This window comes from Muntiacus reevesi, chromosome 2 (genome assembly GCF_963930625.1).
Source record: "Muntiacus reevesi chromosome 2, mMunRee1.1, whole genome shotgun sequence".
NCBI classification, from domain to species: Eukaryota; Metazoa; Chordata; class Mammalia; order Artiodactyla; family Cervidae; genus Muntiacus; species Muntiacus reevesi.
The window spans coordinates 274,728,520-274,750,405 of record NC_089250.1 but is presented as its reverse complement, the minus strand read 5'-3'; the positions used below and the strand labels follow the sequence as shown (position 1 = coordinate 274,750,405).

General features: G+C 45.5%; 1 protein-coding gene across 1 annotated transcript in view; it reads left to right on the top strand.

Annotated features, from left to right (window-relative positions):
* Nucleotides 1–21,886, top strand: part of LOC136157635 (zinc finger protein 420-like) — a 132,950-nt gene that overhangs the window by 32,979 nt on the left and 78,085 nt on the right. The gene's annotated exons all lie outside the window — the stretch shown is intronic.

The following is a 21,886-nucleotide window of genomic DNA, read 5'->3' as shown; positions in this document are numbered from 1 at the left end:
TGTCCTTTGCTTTGCTAAGACTTACTTGTTAAATGCATTATGAGAATACTAAACAGGGGAAGTATAGGTGAAATTAAATTTGCATAAAATTAACATTTTAAAATGTTCGATTCAAGTTATAATTTCCTTGTTAATTCCAGGATGCCCAGGCAGTAATCGTGCATCTTTCATGTGATTCATTTACACCATGACATCTGGTGTAATGATGAAATGATGTCCACTGTTTCTGGAGACGTCTCTCTGACATCGTGAGGCTATGAAGTTCATACTTCTTTCCTCTCTCTTTAAAGGAGATTGTAGAAGAAAGGAATAAGGAATGTGTGGAAATGCTCATAGTTAATGGAGAAACTCCCCCATCTTGGTTTCACTTTGCTTCCTAGAGTGAAAACTCATTGTGTGGATAATAGATACTGGGTGTTCGGGGTAGGCATAATGATCATCCAAGCCCACGTGTGATGTTTCCAGAACACTCCATGCTTAAATCACAGACACAGTCTTTTTACCATATTTTTGTATTTTTTCAAAATTTTTACAACAATCATAATGGTGCCAATCTGTTTTCCACTGTGTTGAAAGATAAAGCTCAACACAAATGATACAGTTTTTCCAGAAAGAAAAGCTTCAGAACCAGGAGTCCTAATTTATCTTATTCTGCTGTGTATGTTTCCACCCTAAATGTACCTAAAATGTACAAAGAATATCAGCCACAAGTAGATGTATATATGTTAACCATTTAAAAATAATCTTGATTTTATTGATATGAATAGCTTTAATATTCTTAGTAAGTATAATCTCATTTTAACATATCCCTGTGTGTAGAAAAATGTTTATTTGATTGATCTTTTTTCTTCTTTTGGTTTTCTCCCAAGTTATATAAAGTTCTTTTGAAAAATACATGGATTTATTTGTTTGTCTCAGTTGTGTCTTAGTTGTCGCAGGCAGAATCTTAGAGCCGTGTGGGAGGTTTTGTTGACACTGGAAAACTTTGGCTGTGGGGTGTGGGATCTACTTCTCTAAGCAGGTATTGAACCCATCCCCCTGCCTTGGGAGCTGAGAGTCTTAGTCATGGGCTGTCAGGGGATGTTTCACAGGAGCTGAGAGTCAGTCATGGGCTGTCAGGGAATGTTTCACAGGAGCTGAGAGTCAGTCATGGGCTGTCAGGGGATATTTTGCAGGAGCTGAATGTCAGTCATGGGCTGTCAGGGAATGTTTCGAAGGAGCTGAGAGTCAGTCATGGGCTGTCAGGGGATGTTTCACAGGAGCTGAGAGTCAGTTATGGACTGTCAGGGGATGTTTCACAGGAGCTGAGAGTCAGTCATGGGCTGTCAGGGAGTGTTTCACAGGAGGATTCTTGTGTGCTGTTTCCTGTGTCTCTTGAGCCCTCCGTTCCTTATCAATTCCTGACAGGACTGCCGGTTCCAAGCCACTCCCAGGACTGAAATCATAGAGATGGGATGCTTGCATAGGATTTCCTTCATTAGCTTTTCCATTTGGTGAAAGGGGTTTTTTTCCACCCTCTTTTCATATGGATTGCCTTTTGGCCTTGTGGCCTCTATTGCTTCTTGTTTCCTTGGTAACTTGTAAAGTCTGGTTTTTTGATCTTCATCTGAAGAAGCTACCTTGTGATATGGTATATATACTCACACAGAATTCAGTAAAGTACCCTTGTTCCACCAGAGACTTGGGTCCCCGTGTCCTTCTTTCTTTCCCTCTCTCTCTTTCTGGCTGATTCTCTGGAGCACAGAGGCCTGATGCATAACCCAGGAATTTTAGCCTCTTTCCTTCTTTCACTTTCTTATCGTCGACTCCGGACGAGCAGGTTCCGGTCCATTAAAGGACCCCAACAATGGACCACCACAAGTCCCTCTAAAACTTCCGTTATCTTTCATTAGTGTTGTCTCTGTGTATTTGTGTTTTATTAGTTAAGTTCTAGGTCACACAAACTGAAGCAAAATTCAAGCTCTGCCATTTAATGAATATTTGATAAAATATTTGCGAAAGGTGGAACTGCAGTGGTGTTGATTTTATATTATTTATGTGGTGCATTCAACAGTAAAAACTGTTACAAAGACATAATATATACTAAATAATTCAAAGAATTGTAGCTGCCATGTGTACTATTCTATCAGACCTCTCAAAATTGCAAAATACTTGAAATTCATTGTTTAAGCATTAATCTTTACTATTCTATTTCTTTGCAGTTCATGTAGCTCAAAATGGCTATTTATGGAGCAGATTTCCTCACATTACTAGATAAAATAAGCTTTCAAATGTGAAGCACTGGCCCAACTCCAAATCTCTTGAATCAGAGTATGCTTTTTAAAAATGTCCTGTTTTCTTGATAGACAATTTATCCTGTATCACAGGCTTTCGACACTCAAAAATTAATATGCCAGTGTTGATCCGATCATTTTATAATTTCTCTTCCAGATCACAATAGCTTGTGTAATGCTTTGTGGATCATATCTCAGCCCCGTTTCTTGGGATATAAATGTGGTGGAAAATATTACTGTGTAAAAATGTTATCATTCTGTAATATCAGCCACACCACTAGTCACAACCAGATCTCTGAACTTGCTGTTTTCACCTTGGGTCACATGTGGAAGTCTTCTCTCGGCCACATGGCATCTGTCCTTTGTATTTCAGGGACAGCTGACATTCTGGGATGTGGCCATAGATTTTACTCGAGAGGAGTGGGAATGCCTGGACTTTTTCTTCTTCCAATAATTTCAGGTCCTTGCTTTCTGGGGGAAAATGGGTATTTGTGATATTTGAAAGACAGTTTTCATGAGTCATTATGATTCTGAACTACTTCTTCCTTGATGTAATCTGTTGCCTTCATTCTTCTTTGTTTACCTTTTAATTGAAGGATAATTGCTTTACAGAATTTTGTTGTTTTCTGTCACACCTCAACGTGAAACAGCCATAGGTATACATATATCCCCTCCCTTTTGAATCTCCCTCCCTTCCCCCTCCCCACCCCACTCCTTGTGCTGCTTTTGTTTCCTGACATGCACAGCAATTTCCCTTTGGGTTTCTATTTTTACATGTGGTAATGTGAGTTTTCATGTTACTCTCTCCATACAGCTCACCCTCTCCTCCCCTCCCCATTTCCATGAGTCTATTATCTATGAATCTCCAGTGCTGTTCTGCAAGCAAATTCTTCAGTGCCATTTTTCTGAATTCCGTACATATGCATTAGTATATGATATTTCTATTTCTCTTTCTGTCTTACTTCACTCTGTATAGCAGGCTCTAGGTTCATCCACCTCTTTAGAACTGACTCAAATACAGTCCTCTTTATGGCTGAGTAGTTTTCCATTGTGTATATGTACCACTACTTCTTTTGCCTTCATTCTTGTTTGCTATTCAGTGGCTAAGTTGTATGGAACTCTTGGATCCCATGGAATGCAGCAAGCCAGGCTTCCCTATCCTTCGTCAATGCCTGGAATTTGCTCAAGTTCATCTCCACTGAGTCAACAAAGATATTCAACCATCTCACCCTGTGTCACTGCCTTCTCCTTTTGCTTTCAATCTTTCTCAGCATCAGGATCTTGCCAATGAGTTGGTTCAGCAGACAAAGAGACCCAAGTATTGCGGCTTCAGCCTCAGCATCAGTCCTTCTGATGAATATGAATATGAATATGAATATTCAGGATTGATTTCCTTACGGTTGACTTGTTTCAGCTTCTTGAGTCCAAAAGACTCTTAAGAGCCTTCTCAAAACAAAAAGAAAAGAAGCCTTCAGCTGCACCACAATTCGAGCTCTCAATTCTTCGGCGCTCAGCCTCATTTATCGTCCAACTATCACATCCACGTGTGACTGCTAGAAAAACCATAGCTTTGACCATATGGACGTTTGTGTGCAAAGTGATATCCTCCTTTTGAATACGCTGTCTAGATTGGTCATAGCTCTTCTTCCAAGGAGAAACTGTCTTTGAGTTTCATGGCTGAAATCACCATCCGCAGTGATTTTGGAGCCCTCCTAAAGTCTGTCACTGGTTCCTTTTTCCGCATCTATTTGAATTAAGTGATGAGACTAAATGCCATGACCTTAGTTTTCTGAATGTTGAGTTTTCTGCCAGCTTCTTTCACTCTCAGTTTCATCCCCATTAAAAGCCTTTTTAATTCCTTTTTGCCTTCTGCCACTAGTGTGGTATCATGTCCATATCTGAGATCATTGATATTTCTCCTGGCAATCCTGATTCCAGGTTCTACTTCATCCCGCATGGCTTTTGAATAATGTACTCTGCATGGAAGTTAAATAAGCAGGATGATAATACACAGCTCTGAGGTCCTCCTTCCCTGTTTGAAACCAGTCCATTTGTCCGTCTTTGGTTCTAACTGTTGCTCCATGACCCGCATATCCTTCATTCTGGTCTAGCGGTGATTCTGTAAATTCTCTGGCATAAAATAATGGCAACCTCCTCTTAAAATCAGATTCCCTCTACCTGCTTTATCCTCAATAGAGCTTGAGTACAATATCAGAACCTGACTTTTATGCATTTGTATTTTAAAGGTGCTTTCAATAAAGTCTTTGGGGAAATCCTTTTTTTTTTTTTTTTTTTTTTTTTTTTTGCTATTTCAACTTTCTATCTTGTTTTCTCTTCTTACCTTAATACATACTGGATTGGAGACAGATGAATCACCACCAAAACACATATTCCTTTTTCCGATGAACACGTCTTGTGTTCTCTAAGCTGGACCTGGTCGCCTTTCAGGATCAAGTGAAGGATTCCGGACTGTAAGTAAAGAGGACAAAATAGCGATACACCCAGGTACGTGTCAGTGGATGGAGCAGATGACTCAGATGGAAAGGACAAGAATCACGGAGGAAGCAATACTTTGTCGTGTGGTTTGCGAAGATCTGCTTCAACGGAAATGATTTTCGATTAGTCTTAGTTTATTTCTGTTGCTGTCATAGAGGGTCATCTCTTGACCCATTCTTGATGCTTTTTATCATTTATGTATTTCTCTCCAGTAATTAATTTTCACATTCACAATGAGGACAAGGATTCTTGTCTTGGCCTGGGACAAATGGCATGACCTGATGGCTCCTCCATTGAGCCATTGAGGAGGTTTCAGGAAAAACTGTGTGGATTTCTGAGTAACTATATTGAGCCCTTTTAAATCTTCTGATTCTCTCTCTAGTCAGAGGTGTGTGGGTGGAGTCGTGAACAAACTGCCACACTTCTGGGACTACTGGGGACATTTACTACTTGTTTTCTACCCTATAATTTTGAATCCTTGGAAACTCCACGTATGATCTGATAAAGTTCATCTTCAAATTCTTTCTTCACTGCTTAAGATACCTCCTTTAAATGAGCAATTGCAAACCTGAATTTTAATTCAAATTTCTCATTTTATTAGATGAACTAACATGGTTTTCATTCCAATTCCTAAGAAAGGCAATCCCAAAGAATGCTCAAACTACCACACAATTGTACTCATCTCACACGCTAGCAACATAATGCTAAAAATTCTCCAAGCCAGGATTCAGCAATACGTGAACCATGAACTTCCAGATGTCCAAGCTGGTTTTAGAAAAGGCAGAGGAACCAGAGATCAAATTGTCAAATCCACTGGATCATCGAAAAAGCAAGAGAGTTCCAGAAAAAAACATCTATTTCTGCTTTATTGACTATGCCAAAGCCTTTGACTGTGTGGATCACAATAAACTCTGGAAAATTCTGAAAGAGATGGACATACCAGAGCACCTGATCTGCCTCTTGAGAAACTTGTATGCAGGTCAGAAAGCAACAGTTAGAACTGGACATGGAACAACAGACTGGTTGCAAATAGGAAAAGGAGTATGTCAAGGCTGTATATTGTCACCCTGCTTATTTAACTTATATGCAGAGTACATTATAATAAACACTGGGCTAGTGGAAGCAGAAGCTGGAATCAAGATTGCTGGGAGAAATATCAATAACCCTCAGATATGCAGATGATACCACGCTTATGCCAGAAAGTGAAGAGGAACTAAAAAGCCTCTTGATGAAAGTGAAAGAGTGAAAAAGTTGGCTTAAAGCTTAACATTCAGAAAACTAAGATCATGGCATCTGGCCCCATCACCTCATGGGAAATAGATGGGGAGACAGTGGAAACAGTGTCAGACTTTATTTTTGGGGGGTTCCAAAATCATTACAGTTAGTGATTGCAGCCATGAAATTAAAAGACGCTTACTCCTTGAAAGGAAAGTTGTGACCACCCTAGATAGCATATTAAAAAGCAGAGACATTACTTTGCCAACAAAGGTCTGTCTGGTCAAGGCTATGGTTTTTCCAGTGGTCATGTATGGATGTGAGAGTTGGACTGTGAAGAAAGCTGAGTGCCGAAGAATTGATGCTTTTGAACTGTGGTGTTGGGGAAGACTCTTGAGAGTCCCTTGGACTACAAGGAAATCAGTCCTGGGTGTTCACTGGAAAGACTGATGCTGAAGCTGAAATTCCAAAGTTTGGGCACCTGATGTGAAAAGCTGACTCATTGGAAAAAACCCTGATGCTAGGCGGGATTGGGGGCAGGGGGAAAAGGGGACAACAGAGAATGAGATGGCTAGATGGCATCACCGATTCGACAGGCATGAGTTTGAGTAAACTCCGGGAATTTGTGATGGACAGGGAGGCCTGGCGTGCTGCAATTCATGGGGCTGCAAAGAGTCGGACACGACTAAGTGACTGAACTGAACTGAACGGAACATTAAATATGTTAACTGTATTTACCCTAGTTCCTCAATGATAAAATACTCTCAAGAGTCTTCCTCACCACCACAATTTGATACCATCAATTCTTCAGTGCCCTGCCTTGTCTATGGTCCAAACCTCAAATGACTATTGGAAAGACCGTAGTTTATACTAGATGGACTTTTGTTAGCAATTGATATCTTTGCTTTTTAATACCCTTAAGTTTTCATAGCTTTCTTTTCAAGAGGCAAGGATCTTTTGATTTCATGGCTGCAGTCACCGTTCACAATGATTTTAAAGCCCAGGAAGAGAAAATCTGTCACTCTTTCCACTTTTTCCCTCTATTTGCTATCAAGTGATAAGACCAGAGGTCATCATAATAGTTTTTTTAATGATGAGTTTTAAGCCAGCTTTTTCACTCACCTCATTCACCCTCGTCAAGAGGTTCTTTACTCTCTCTTCACTTTCTGCCAGTAGTGTGGAATCATCTGCATATCTGGGGTTGTTGCTCTTCATCCAGACCATCTTGACTCTAACACTTAAGAAGCCTTTTCTGAAAGCAGATCTCTGAGTCTAGATGATACAAAGGCAGTGATTCAGAAGCCACCAGCTATTTCCCTCTTGGTAAGTGCTGAGGAGCTGCGGCGGGTGCGGGGGAGGCGGGATTGGTGTGAGAGGCTGCCATCCGCCATTGTTGTTCAGACTTTGGTTCTTGAATAGACTGATTCATAGAGGGTGTGACTTATTAATCAGTGACCTCCCTCATCCACTCAGAAGTCGGGGTATGATGGGCTTCGGTCGTCTCTATGTTTCCTGTTCAGTCACTCAGTCTTGTCCAACTTTTTGGGACCCACGGACTACAACATGCCAAGCTTCCCTTTCCTTCACCGTCAGGACATTGCTCAAAGTCAAGTCCATTGAGATGGCGATGCTATCTAAACCTCTGGTCCTCTCTCGTCCCCTTGGAATAAGGACGTGAATAATTAAGGAAGAAGGATTGGTCCCAGATAGCTAGATCCGTAAATCCAGATGCTTCCATCTTCCCATACATAGAAGAACACTAAATCTCTTCATGGGAGAGATGTTTTTCCCTTACATTAATTGTCACTTTTAATATTCAGATTACCTTCCACTTGCTGCAAACTTGTATATAGTGTGTCTCCTGCCTTGCTTCCTCAACTATCTTGGGGTCACCAGACCCACTGTCTCCTGGGCTCAAATCCTAACATTCCCACAGAATAAAACCTAACTCATTGTTCAGGCCATGTGTTTTGTTTTGTTTTGTTTTGTTTTCAGCCTCTAGTTATGTCACTTATTACTTAACACAGATCATTATTTCCTTAGTAGCTGATCAGATATGCATTTAAGGCATCATTTTCACAAATATTTCTCCATTCCCATGCACAGTTTTGGACTTCCAAGGTGGCAGTAGGACTAAAGAGTCTAAGTGCCAATGCAGGAGGCCTAAGAGACCTGGGCTTGATCCATGGGTCAGAAAGATCCCTGGGGGAGTAAATGACATTCCACTCCAGTATTCTTGCCTGGAAAATCCCATGGACAGAGGACCTGGTGGGCTAGAGTCCAAAGGATCGCAAGGATTGAGACATGACTGAGTGTCTAGGCACACACATTTTTAACCCAATGTTCACTGCTGTCCCTGCTTTATTTCCAAATAAAGCTGTAGTGGTCAAGCGGAAAAGATAAAACTTTTACATGATCTCCTGCTCTTTCTGTCCCTGTAACTCAGCTTGCTCCTTGCAAAGTCTTTTTCACGTAGGTCTCAAAAAGTGGGGACTCACAATACTAGGAACTGGAGCTTATCTCGCTCACCTTCGTCCTGCTCTTTGGAATCGCCCTAGCCCCTGCAAACCTGCAAACCTGCTTAATTATGCCTGTCCATGTACAATAAATCTGTAACCCTTTGGTTCAAGGCTCAGAACTTGGAGTGTTAACTCCGCTGGGCCCACCGGTGTAATGAACCTGAGTTCCCCAACTCTCTGAGTGTGGTGCCTGGTTTCTTGAGTACTGGTTTCTGCAACATTTCTGTAGGCCACAGCAAGATTCCAGCCACACTGGCCCCTTGAGCCGCTGGACTGGTGGCTCAGCCAGATCGGAGCAGAGGACCCTAAGATGAACAAGGAGGTGTGACACCTGATGGTAAGGATCAGGTAAAGCCCCAGGGCCAGCGCCAAGTCAGGAGGTCTTACTCCAACAATGTGTAGAAGAGGAGACTGATCAGCTTCTTGGAGCTCCCAGGAATGGAGCATCAGATAGGGAGACCTGGGCCCTCAGGAAAAGGAGGTAATGTGATAACCTCTGAGTGATTGTGTACGCATGATTGCTGATTGAAGGCAGTGAAAGTGAGCTTCACAGCCCACGGCCTTCAGAGACTGAGAGGGTCCAAACCCTGGGGTTCCGTGACCACCTCATAAGGCTGGAAGACAGCGCCAGCCTCTTGGGGATTCGATCCCTCCTTGTGAGGCTGGTCCGGTTTGGGAGTTTGTGCCGACCTGCCAATAGGAAGAGGAATCTTAAATCTCCCTCAGGAGAGCGGTCAGGTGGAGGAAAAATGAATGTGAATGAGACACTTGACCAGCGCTCCAGTATTAGGGCTGCCAGATGAGACACAGGACTTTACCCTCTATGTGCATGAAGAATCACACTGCCCTGGGGATCTCACACAGACAGTTGGGCCATGGGAGTGTCCAGTCACATACCAGTGCAAACCACTGGATCCAGCAGTCACGGGACGGCCACCATGCCTCCGGGCATTACCTGCCAATGTGATTCTGGCCAGAGAAGCAGATAAGCTTACACTAGGACAAAATGTAAGTGTAAAGGTTCCCCATGCTGTTCCTGCCCTCATGAACAAGGAACACAAATGGCTGACCAACTCCAGGATGGTTCACTATCAACAATTGCGTTGCAAAAACTCACGGGTCCAACTCGAGACTGTGCGGACACTGAACCCCACTAGCTTTACCTACAGAAGCAGGAACCCCGACATAACTGTGAGGAGCTCATAGATGAGATTTACTCGAGCAGGCTACACCTGATGGACATTCCCTTCTAGAACCCAGAACTGGAACTGTTCACCGACGGAAGCACTTTTATCCAAGGTGGGCAGCGCAAAGCAGGCTCTGCCGTAGCAACTGACGAGATAGTGAAGGTGAGGCCTAGCCACAAGGGTGGTCAGCACCGAGGGCTGAACTGTGGGCTCTCGCCCAGGCGCTAAGGCACGCCGAAGGGAAAGGAGTCAGCATCTATACCGAGGCAAGGTATGCCTTTTGCTACTTTACATGTACTTGGAGCTACTTATAAAGAAAGGGGACTATTAACAGTGGGGGGCGGGGAGGGGGGGAGGAGATTAAAAACATAAAAGTAATCTTCACCTGTTAGAAGCAGTCTGGAAGCCCTCCCAAGTGGCAGTCATCCATTGTAAAGGCCATCAGCGAGGAGCTGATCCAGTCAGCAATGGGAATCGGTTGGAGACCAGGCAGCCAAGGAGGTGGCGACGCAACCCAGCCCCACAGTGCGCCCCGAGAGAATCTTTAAGGTCCTCTTGGCACCAGAATTGCCTCCATGTCCAAGGTATGGTGTTGGAGAAGACACCTGAGAGTCCCTTGGACTGCAGAGAGATCCAACCAGTCCATCCTAAAGGAGATCAGTCCTGGGTTTTCATTGGAAGTACTGCTGCTGAAGCTGAAACTCCAATACTTAGGCCACCTCGTGGGAAGAGTTGAATCATTGGAGAAGACCCTGATGCTGGGAGGGATTGGGGGCAGGAGGAGAAGGAGACGACAGAGGATGAGATGGTTGGATGGCATCACCGACTCGATGGACATGGGTTTGTGTAGACTCTGGGAGTTGGTGATGGACAGGGAGGCCTGGCGTGCTGCGACTCATGGGGTCGCAAAGAGTCGGACATGACTGAGCGACTGAACTGAACTGGCACCAGAATTGCCTCCATCCCCAAAGTATACCAAGGAGGAAGATCAGTGGACGCTAAATGACGGGAGAATGAAAGGAGGGCTGCTGGAGCTGCCAGATCAAAGACTCTTTGTCTCCAGCAATATAGAAATTCAGCTGATAAAATAACATCATGAAAAAACTCGTTTAGGCAAACCTGTGCTGGAGAGCTTACTGAGCCACTTCTATTTTGTTCCTAAACTCCCAGCCCTGTGTGTGCAGATCACTGCTACCTGGGTGACTTGTGCTCAGAACAACGCCAGCCAAGGAGCAAGAACCAACCCAGTGGTGCTGACCGTTGGGACACTGCTCTTTGAAGATCTACAAGAGGACTTCACTGAAGTCAAGCCCTATAGGGGCTGTAAGTATTTCCTTGTGGTAGTCTACACCTGCTCAGGATGGGCTGAAGCCTGCCCCACGTGCACTGAATGGGCACGAGAAGTGGCCAAGGCCCTGTGAAGAGACATGGTCCCGAGATTTGAGCTATCTCTCTCCCTAGGGTCTGGCAACAGACCAGCATTTGTGTCTCAGTTAATCCAAACTTCATCCTGGACACTGGGCCTCAAATGGAAGCTTCACACCGCATACAGTCCTCAGAGCTCAGGGAAAGATGAACGCATGAATTGTAACCTCAAGACTACATTAGTTAAACTCTGACAGGAGACCAGTTATCTTGGGTCGACATGTTACCCCCCAACCTTACTCTGAGCCCAATGCACCCTGAGAACTTAGGCTTTTCTCCCTTTGAGATCTTACATGGGAGAAAACCTCCAGTGATAGGAAAACTCAAGGGAAACCCCCAACAACTAGCTGACCTGGAGATGTCCCGACACCTACAGATCCTGGGAAAAGTCTTCCACCATATCGCCTGAGAAACCTCTGAAAGGACACCCATTCCTTTGGGCAATTGGGTTCATGCCTATCAGCCAGGAGCTGAGGTGTGGGTTGAAGATCGGAAAAAAGAACCAAGTCAGCCAGTTGGGACAGGCCCTCCCATGGTTAAAGTTACAGGCATCATCCCTTGTATCCACAACACCAGGGTCAAAGAAAGCAGTGGCTTCCTGTGATGAGGACGCATGGAAAACAGTTCGGGACCTGGGAAATCCCCTCAAGGTCTGGTTCCAAAAACAACAGCCCTCACCTAACAAAGATGCTCCGCCTGCTCTAGCCGCTCCAGAAGCTGACTAGTCACGTGCCATTCATGCACGACAGAAGCTTGAGGATTCTTCAGCCTTGTTCCAGGCACACTCTAGCAGCTGGTTGGTCAATGCGTGGCAGAAGCTTGAGGAACTGGCTATTCAGATATCAATGGATGCTTATTGCCAACCCTGGCCTCTATCCCTGATTGATATTACTGCTGTGCTTTTCACTACAGGACTAGCTTCAGTCACATCCCAGGACGGATTTGGGTCAGAAGCTGCAGTTAGTTGTCTGTTAACTCACCACAGTGGGAAGCTTCATTCTAATTAGATGTTTTCTATGATCGATTCGCCCTCCTATCTAAATCACTCACAGGATAGCTGACCCCCCTTCACGATAGGCTCAGTTGCTATAGCCGTGACAACTCAAAGATGTGGAAAAAGCCTTTTGCTAGTGCTCAGTCACCTGTTAAGTGCAGCTGCTTTGGAGCCTCTTGGTGTCCCTTGCTGTAACAGATGGAGCTGTGCCTTATCCATCATGCACCTGTCAACATTACAGTCAACCCTTGGAAAAATCCCTTACTCAACCATCAGCTAGAGCAATGTATAGATAGCCTAACCTATAGGCCAATCACTTACTGCCTTTCTGATCATGTGATGTGTATCCAGGGCACTGGGTGCCAAAAATGTTTCCCAGCTGTGTCCCCCACTGCCACGACCTTTCCTCCACCAGAGGATTCCAACCTCAGGCGGCATCCCGACACTATGGTGTTGCCATCATGCCTCTGCAACTCCGTCTACCCCAAATGTCACGTAGATGTTACAACCCAGAATAGCTGTCTGTCTGCCAAATAAATGGGAAAACCTACTGGGCAGGGACAATAATGCAGACAGATGAAATCACGGACCATCTTTGCCCTTAAAAATCACGCTCTGCCTGTTGGCAGTATGACATAGGTTATAAAGTTAACTCCCCACTAGACCTTCATCTGTACCAGGTTCTCAACGCAACTCATCACCTTCGAAAAGACACCAACCCCAAGCTGGCCAGTGATTGCCGGCTTTGCTCATCCTTAGGAGCTCCATGGTATTTAGCTACACCAGTACCATTAACTATTGCAACAGCCATGGGAACTCTGATAGATTCACCCTTACAAGGGCCAGTCTTAAGGGCAATTGAGTTAACTCAAAAGGCTTCAGAATGCTTTACAAATGATGGAGGAACTGAAGCTGTAGGCAATTTATCCAGGGACTGTTGGGGTCCTTTAATGGACCGGAATCTGGTGGTACGGATAAGAAAGTAAATCGATGAGAAGAAAATAAAAGAGAGAAAGAGGCTAATATCCCCTGTTTTATGCGAGGACCAATAAAACCCTTGACACAGGACTTGCATCACTCACGAAGGCACCAGGCGCCCTCTCGAGGGTGTGAAGGCAGAAAGTGCCTTCTCAAGAGGGTCTTAGAAGCCCGGGCATTAAAGTGAGCATGACGGGTCTCCACGCTCCAGAGAGTCAGCCAGAAAAAGAGAGAGAGAGAGAGCCAAAAAAGACCCGGGGACCTAAGCTCTGATGAAGCAAAGATGCTTTGATGATTTTTCTATGAGTATATACAGGCTGTGGTACAAGAATCTTCTTTCGGGAAAGATAGAGACCAGAAAACCAAACATACAGTAACCATTACCAAGGGAACAAGGGGTAATCCTAGTCACAAGGTCAGGAGACAATCCATATCGCATGAAGGCGGACCAAGACTAAACAATTTTGTCAAAAAGAGAATGCTTACTAAAGGAGACCCAAGCCTGCTTCACACAATGACCTCAGTCCCTGGGAGCAGCATGCTGTTCCGCTTGAAGAGGGACAAAGTTCTCATGAGAGACAGCATGTAGACATCCTCCTGTCAAACACTCCCTGACAAGGGACGAAATAATCAAACTGTAAAAGGTGAGTGGCCCACTCATCTTCCCACAGACACAATAGAGTGCCTCCCTCATCAAGACCTTCTCTTTGTTTGTGGGACATGCTTACTTATGTCTACCAATCAATGGATGGGTATCTGCACCTTAGCTTTCCTCACTCCCCAGATGAATATTGGCCCTAGTTGGTTTGGAAATCTTGGCTGGGTTGAGTATTGGAATAGGAGGAATTGCTTCATCAATCACCTTCTACCATACACTATCCAAGTGTTATAGCCACGGGTTCCAGGAAACAAACTCTTCAGAAGGACAATGCAGAGAGTGGAGTGCAGTTTATTACACAGGCGGGCGGAAGACAGAGTCTCCTCTTAGCCAAGGGCCCGGACCAGCATTTGTGAAAATCTTTTATACCCCATGTGTACGTGTTCGAACCCACCACCCCAAATTCCTTGAGGCTTACAAAGGAAGGGTAAATACAATCACAGTCACCCCATCATTCGTGTGTTATGTGTTCAAACAGTTAATAACCAATAAGACCGCGGTTACATTCCAACCAGGCTTATAACCGATAAGCCTGTGGTTACATTCCGATAGATACTGTCCGAAGGCAGGGGTGATTAGAGTCCGTTTCTCTTAGGGGAGGAGTAACCCGGATATGGTCTTCAAGGTCCCCGTGTCCGGAGGGGTCTCATCCTTCCTTGTCGTCCCGACAGGCACTAAGCAGAGGCTCAGAGTCCACGGGAGAGGCGGTGGCGCACGAGCAGCAGGGACAGGCCTGAGATGGGGTCCAGGCCTCATGAATTCCTTCTTCACAAGGACTTCACATGGAGGAAACAGAACAGGCTCCATCTTGAAAGCAGGACTCCATCTTGGGTCGGACTGTGGACTTTGAGCTATATGCCCAGTATCTATGGAAATGACATAGCAATGGAAAATCAGACCCCCGGAAGGAAGAGCCCCAGGGCTCTCCTTTGCCTAAAAGAACACCCTAATTATCTGTGTAACTGAATAGAATCATACATTCTATTATGCATTTTGGGGTATGACCACAGGCCTATTGATAATTGTCCATTCTTAACTACCTAGGCTTCAGGCCTATGATTGCAGGTTAACTTTGATTGTATCATTCTTTTTCCTTTGTTCAGACTAGTTTTAGGGAACCTTATACACTTTGGGTATAGAAGGCTTTCAGAAAAGCTGGTTGGGGTCCTTGGCTAAGAGGAGACTCTGGCTTGGCCCCGCCGGTGTAATGAACTGCACTCCACTATCTGCAGTGTCCTTCTGAGTGAGTTTGTTCCCCAGAACGCGTGGCTTTAACACACAGACAACATTGAGAGAGTAGCCACATCTTGAGTGGCCTTACAGGAGCAGCTAGATTTCTTGGCTGAGGTGTTTTTACAAAATAGGAGAGGGCTACACCTACTGACAGCTGAAAAGGCAGGACTCTGCCTCTTTCTCTTGAACGAAGAATGCTGTCTTTATGTAAAGCAATTAGAATAGTCAGAGACATGGCCCAACAGCTAAGGGAATGAATCATGAAAAGTAGAGAAGAACTAGCAAATTCCTGGGGTAATTGGAACAATACCTGGGGCTGGGCATTGTGGCTTCTCCCCTTAACTGGTCCTCTCTTCACGTTCTTTGCAGCGCCTTTGTTTAGCCCTTGTATTCTCAAAGATATTACCCAGTTCATCACCTCTCGAATAGAATCCATAAAGTTACAAATGTTAATAGTTCGATATAGTCCCCTAAACGACGGGAAGCTTTGAATATCCTATCAAACATGAGATGATGCTTTCTACAATGAGTGATAGAAGCATCAAGAGGGGGTAATGAAGAGTAGAAACATCAGATTTTTACATAACCTTCTGCTCCTTCTGTTATAGCCATGCGTTCCGGGAAACAAACTCACTCAGAAGGACAATGCAGATAGTGGAGTGCAGCTTATTACACCGGCAGGCCCAAGGAAGAGTCTCCTCTTAGCCAAGGACCCTGATCAGCATTTGTGAAAATCTTTTATACCTCATGTGTACGTGTCCAAACCCACCACCCCAAATTCCTTGAAACTTACATAAACAAAGGAAGGGCAAATACGACTACAATAACCCCATCATTCACATGTTATGTGTTCAAACACTTAATAATCAATAAGCCCACAGTTGCATTCCAAAGAGTTAATAATCAATAAGCCCATGGCCAGGTTCCAACCAGTTAATAATCGGTAAGCCTGTGATTACATCCTGATAGATACGGAAAAAATTTATGACCTCTCCGGAGGCAGGGGTGATTAATGTCTGTTTTCTCTTAGGTGATCAGAAACCTGGATAGGATCTTCAAGGATCCCCTGTCCGGAGGGGGTCTTCTCCATCCATTGTCGTTCCCACAGGCACTAAGCAGAGAGTTCAGAGTCCACTGGAGAGGTGGCCGAGCACGATCAGCACAGACAGGCCTGAGATGGAGTCCAGGCCCTATGAATTCCTTCTTCATTCCCCCCTCTTGATGCTCTTAACTCATATTATGAGCATCATTCATAGGGATATATTGCACCCTGGCTCTCCAACTGCCAATTATGGAGGATTACATCAACCTTTAGGTTACAAAGTTCATAATACATTGTAAAATTCAGGGTCCACAAAGCAGAACTATCAAGGCAACTATGACAGTGGTAAATACAGTTTTCTACCACTCGCTCTTCACCCAAGATAGGACTGAAGTCCAGAAAGGAAAGTTTTCACTTGACATTGCTTTTACCGGATTTTTCATGTCATCTAAAGCAGTTGATGCATTGTCAGATAAGTCAGGAATGTATACACAACATTCAACTTTAATTGTAGCACAGGTGTCTCCTTGAGCAGCTGTGAGTATGTGCAAAGTCATTTTATTATGAATTACTGCTTTTCTCATTTAGATTTGCTTTTCATTTAAGGCTTGGATGGCTTCTGTTCTATCTAGGAGGGCCTGTTTGTGAAATTAGTCAAGGCCTCTACTTTAATCACAATATTTGTTGTCCCTATAAAGGGTACAAAAAAGGCAGAAACATACTCATACCATTGAAACACAGATCTTGTCCACCTAGCATGTAAACAAAGTAGATTTACTGGGGCTTGTTGTAGGTTAGGCTTTTGTTACACTGGCATTTATATCAAATGTAACTCTATGACCCGAGTGTATTGACTGTAGGTCTTACACTCTTGTAGACCAAGAGAGCAAGGAGAGTTTATGATTGACAAGAGAGAGGAAAGTCTCTTTGTCATCCCAGAAAAGAGCAGAGTGGTTTAAAATCTCCTTGGCAGAGTGGTGTCACCCACCAACGAAGTCCATCCTTCACAGACAGAGGCATAGCCCCACATACCCAGCAGTTGTAGGTGTTGTGGAAGTCCGTGTAGGAATGTGCCCATGAGACGAAAACATTGTCGGAAGTTCAAAATCACGTTGATGAGGCCAAGCAGCAGGAGTTGATTGTGCGGCTTCATCCTGAAGGGGCTCGTCTGTGATCTTCTTTTCCTTCTTCTTAAGGATGGTCTTAGTCTCTCGAGGGTCAGCGGGGTCCCTCTGTGCAGTCCACTCAGCGTTTTCTGGGGCTGCGTGGGATGCTCTCTTCACCCTCCTATGATGGATCAAGGGACAATACCTGCAATTTTAACTGCAGCAGGGGTAGTTAGAATAACATAAGGGCCCTTTCATCAAGGGGCTAGCAAATCATGTTTCCAATCTTTGACCCATACTTGGTCACCAAATGTAAACTCATAAATCTGTTCCCTAAGGGGGAACGGCACCCTTTCTTGTACAAACTTAGTTACCCGATTTATTACCTTACCCAGTTCCATCTGCTGTGAAATCCTATCCCCCCCTTCCTGAGGCAAATTTGTTGACACCCGTTTTATTATGGGAGGAGGCCTCCCATACACAATTTCATATGGAGAATACCCTTGGGACTGTGGGGTCATCCTGAGTCTGAGCAGAACCGTTGGAAGAAAGTCCACCCAGGAGCAGTCAGTCTCTCTGATCCACTTGGAGAGTCTCTAAGTGTCCGGTTGGCTCATTCCACCATCTCAGAACTCTGGGCCTATATGCAGTGTACAGTTGTTATTTGATGTTTAAAGTTTTGCTTACTTGTTGCACTAAATCAGTTACAAAAGCCGGGCCATTGTCTGATCCAATACTGGGAGGGAACCCAAATTTGGGAGCTATTTCACTAAGCAGGCACCAGGCTACCTCTGATAATTTTTCAGTCCAGGTAGGAAAAGCTTCTGCCCATCCCGAGAATGTACATACCATGACCAGCAGGTAACGGTAGTGTCGGTGAGGTTTCATTTCAGTGAAGTCCACTCCCAGGTGTTCAAGGGGCAGCGTGCCTTTCAGCTGAATACCCGGAGGATTTTGTCTGAATACCCGAGAGGCAGCATTAACCTGTGAGCAGGCAACATGGCCTAAGTGGATCGCTTTATGTGTCTGGCTTACCAGAGTGTGTGCCAGCTCCTCCAGTACCAATAATTTGCCACTTGGCAATTCCCACCATCTCTTTTCATTCTTGGCCCCTTCTGCTTTTGCTAATCTGACAGTTGTTGTCCTTGTTTTATCAGGCTAGTGCCATCACTATATAGGACCCAATTAGGGTCTGGAACATTGAGCCCTTCTTTAAAACAAACCCCAGATACCTTACCTCCTCTTTGTAGATCTGTGCCTTCTTCTTAGACACCCGGTAACCTGCTGCCATGAACAACTGGAGCAGTGCATTTGTCCCTTTCCAGCATTTTTCCTAGATCTCAGGCAGCCAGCAGCAGGTCATCCCTGTATTGTAGAAGCTGACATCCACACTCTTCTGGATGGAATGAGTCCAGGTCAGAAGCCAAGGTTTCCCCAAAGATGGCTGAGGAGATCTTAAACCCTTGTGGGGGAGTCCAGATAAGCTGTTGTTCGGTGCTCCTGACTGGATCTTCCCATTCAAAGGAGAAGATGGCCTGTGACACTGGGGTGAGGCGAATGCAGAAGAAGGCATCCTAGAGATCTAGGCAAGTGTAAACTTTAGTCCTCGGCAGGAGGAGGCTAAGTAAGGTATAGGGGTTTGGAACAGTGAGGTGTAAAGTCACAGTAGCCTGGTTGACTAGCCTCAGATCTTATACAGGCCTATAGTCCTGTCCTACTTCCTTTTTGACTGGCAGGCTCGGCGTATTCCAAGCTGACTGGCACTCTATTAGAATGCCTGCTAATTTCAATCTATTGATGTGGGGCAGTATGCCGGCCCAGGCTTCTGTCGGTAGCGGGGTCTGGATTGAGTTCTGTTATAACTGGGGCTTGATGTTTAGCCAGCCTGAGGGGACGGGGGGTAGGGGGGTTGTCTTCCACCCAGACCTCAGGGAATAATTGAGTTAACTCTCTGTCTTGCTCTTCTGTCCCACCCGGTTCTTCCTTCAGAGGCTCAAGAAACCTACACTCATCTTGGGGTGGTATTGAGGGAGAGGGCAATAAGTCATAGAGTCCATCCGGAAGGTGGGCCTCTCCTCAGGGGAGAAAGTCACTTGTGCTCCTAGTTTGGAGAGCAAGTCTCTTCCCTACAGGGGTACTGGGCACTCAAGAATGTAGAGGAATTCATGAATCACTTGGTGACCCCCCATCTGACATTTTCTGGGCTGGCAAAACGATTTAATCATCTCTTCTCCCGATACCCCAGTTACAGCGGTAGTCTTTTTGTACAGAAGTGCCCCAGGTTTTGTTACTACCGACAGTTCTGCTCCTGTATCCACCATGAAGTCAATGTTTTGGTCCCCCACTTTTAAGGTTACCATGGGCTCTCAAGGACCTGATATCTCTGAGCCCTGGCAGCCCTATTTAATTTCCAAGTCAGTAAGCCCCACAACTGTGGGAGCTTCCTCTTCCTTCCTTGCCTTAGGGCATTCATTCTTCCAGTGGCCAAAACCTAGCATCGGCCTCGGGCACACTGGTTTGACTATAACAGTGCCTGGGGCCTCCGTTGGAACTGGCTGAAGAACTGTCCTGTCCCTGGGGCAGATGAGGTTTTCCGGAGGGCTCGAGATAGACTTTCTCAGAACAGCAGCTTGCACTGTAAGTCTCTTGTCTGTTCTCTTTCGTTCCCTCTGGCTCTCTGGCAGAGCACAATCTCTGCTTAATTCCAATGTCTCCCTCCGCTTCTTGTCAGTACTCACCGGGAGAGGCGGGTATAGCTTGGGCGGTTTGGCTGGAGCCGGATCCTGGAAGTGTTGGCCAGAGGCTTCTGTCACCGGGATCAGAGCCTGCCAAAACGGCGGCTCTAGGACCTCCGGGAGAGCTGGGGGAAGAGCAGCGGCTGCTGCAGGAACTTCACCTGGCCCAGGATCGGGCATTAAGGCGGCCTCCGTTCCTGGCGAAGCAGGGGAGTCACTGTCCAGCATGGGGGAGGGGTCAGGTCATCCCCGTCCAAATCCTGTAGAATTTCCTTTTTTTATCATCAGTCAATTTTTGTGCCATTAATATTTTCCCCTTTCCCTTCTGGATACAGAACCGTGTCCAAGTAGGAGGGTCTCAAGCTAATCCTAGCCATGAGTCAATAGATGGAAGCCAGACTGCTTCCACTATTTTTGAGTTCATGGTGTCCTCTGGTGGCCATCCTACCCCCATAGAGGGCCATTCGACCACAGAGTATGTGGAGGCGGTTAAGCTTCATCTTCACCCCATAGTTTCCTCCTAATCCCTTCTTTAAATTTTTAATCATGCACTCCAATACAGTTGCCTTAGATTCACTTCCCCCCATCTTGCTTACCTTCTCGGACCTTCTACTTTTCCTTTTCGTTCTGTCTACCAAGTTCTCAGTACTCTATGTACTTCTGATATTTCCACTCAATGGCAGTTAAATTGCCATTCTGCCCCCTTCCTAATTGGGGTGAGAAAAGCCTTACCTGCCAGATCCCAGAGGGAGAAGGGGGATCGGTGTGTCTTCACCTGCCAGTCAGCACAACCGAACCAGAACATCACATGGTCCAAGACTGTTTCTCCCTTAATGTCCATTCTGCCTTTGTTGGCTTGATCAGGTGCGGATGAAAACACAGATGGGTTAAATATCCCATGTCCCAGGCCATCTACAGGAAAGCCAATTTATACTCACTTCTGTATCCCGCCTCCGTCTAACCTAACAGTTCCGAGGGGGTCAAGAATTTCACAGCAGACGGGTCACCTCCTGGGGGAGGGCAGAATATGAGCACACAAGGATCAGTTTCCTATCCTAAAAATCCCCTGGCGTTCGCTTGGTAATGATTTTCCCTGAGACGGCGAGAACACACCTCCTAAATGACCTTCACAAATTTCCTTCCTAAACCCTAGCACGCTCGTCGACCTGTGTACCAAGCAATCGCTGCTGCCTGCCTATTCCAGGCTCCTGTGGGTCCCCGCTCCTTCTAGTCACTCCCAGGGGGGTGATCAGGCCCCCTCTTCCACCCTGCTGGGTGGGTTCCTCCTCCTCACCTGAGCGCTCAGTTCCCCTGCTGCCGCTCACTACCTGCTAACGTGAAAGGTCCGGGCGTTGAGAAGCAGAATCCTTCCAGAGGGGCGAGGCGCCTTCCTTACTACAAGCCTCGGGGTGGCCTCAAATGAGACCTGTCTCCTCAAAGTGAGGAGCTTCCCAGCCAATGCACCAAGTGTTATAGCCTCATTTTCCGGGAAACAAACTCACTCAGAAGGACAATGCAGATAGTGGATTGCACTTTATTACACCGGCGGGCCCAAGGCAGAGTCTCCTCTTAGCCAAGGGCACCGACCAGCATTTGTGAAAATCTTTTATACCCCAGTTGTATGTGTCCAAACCCACCGCCCCAATCCCTTGATGCTTACAATTGAAGGGTAAATACAATCACACTAACCCCATCATTCAAGTGTTATGTGTTCAAACAGTTAACAATCAATAAGCCCACGGTTACATTCCAACCAGTTAATAACCAATAAGCCTGTGCTTACATTCTGATAGATACTGTCCGGAGGCAGGGGTGATTGGTGTCTGTTTTCTCTTAGGTGATGAGGAACCTGGATATGACCTTCAAGGTTCCCCTGTCTGGAGGGGGTCTTATCCTTCCATTGTCGTTCCCACAGGCACTAAGCAGAGAGTTCAGGGTCCACTGGAGAGGTGGCCGAGCACGATCAGCCCGGATAGGCCCGAGATGGAGTCCAGGCCCTATGAATTCCTTCTTCTAAATGATGCT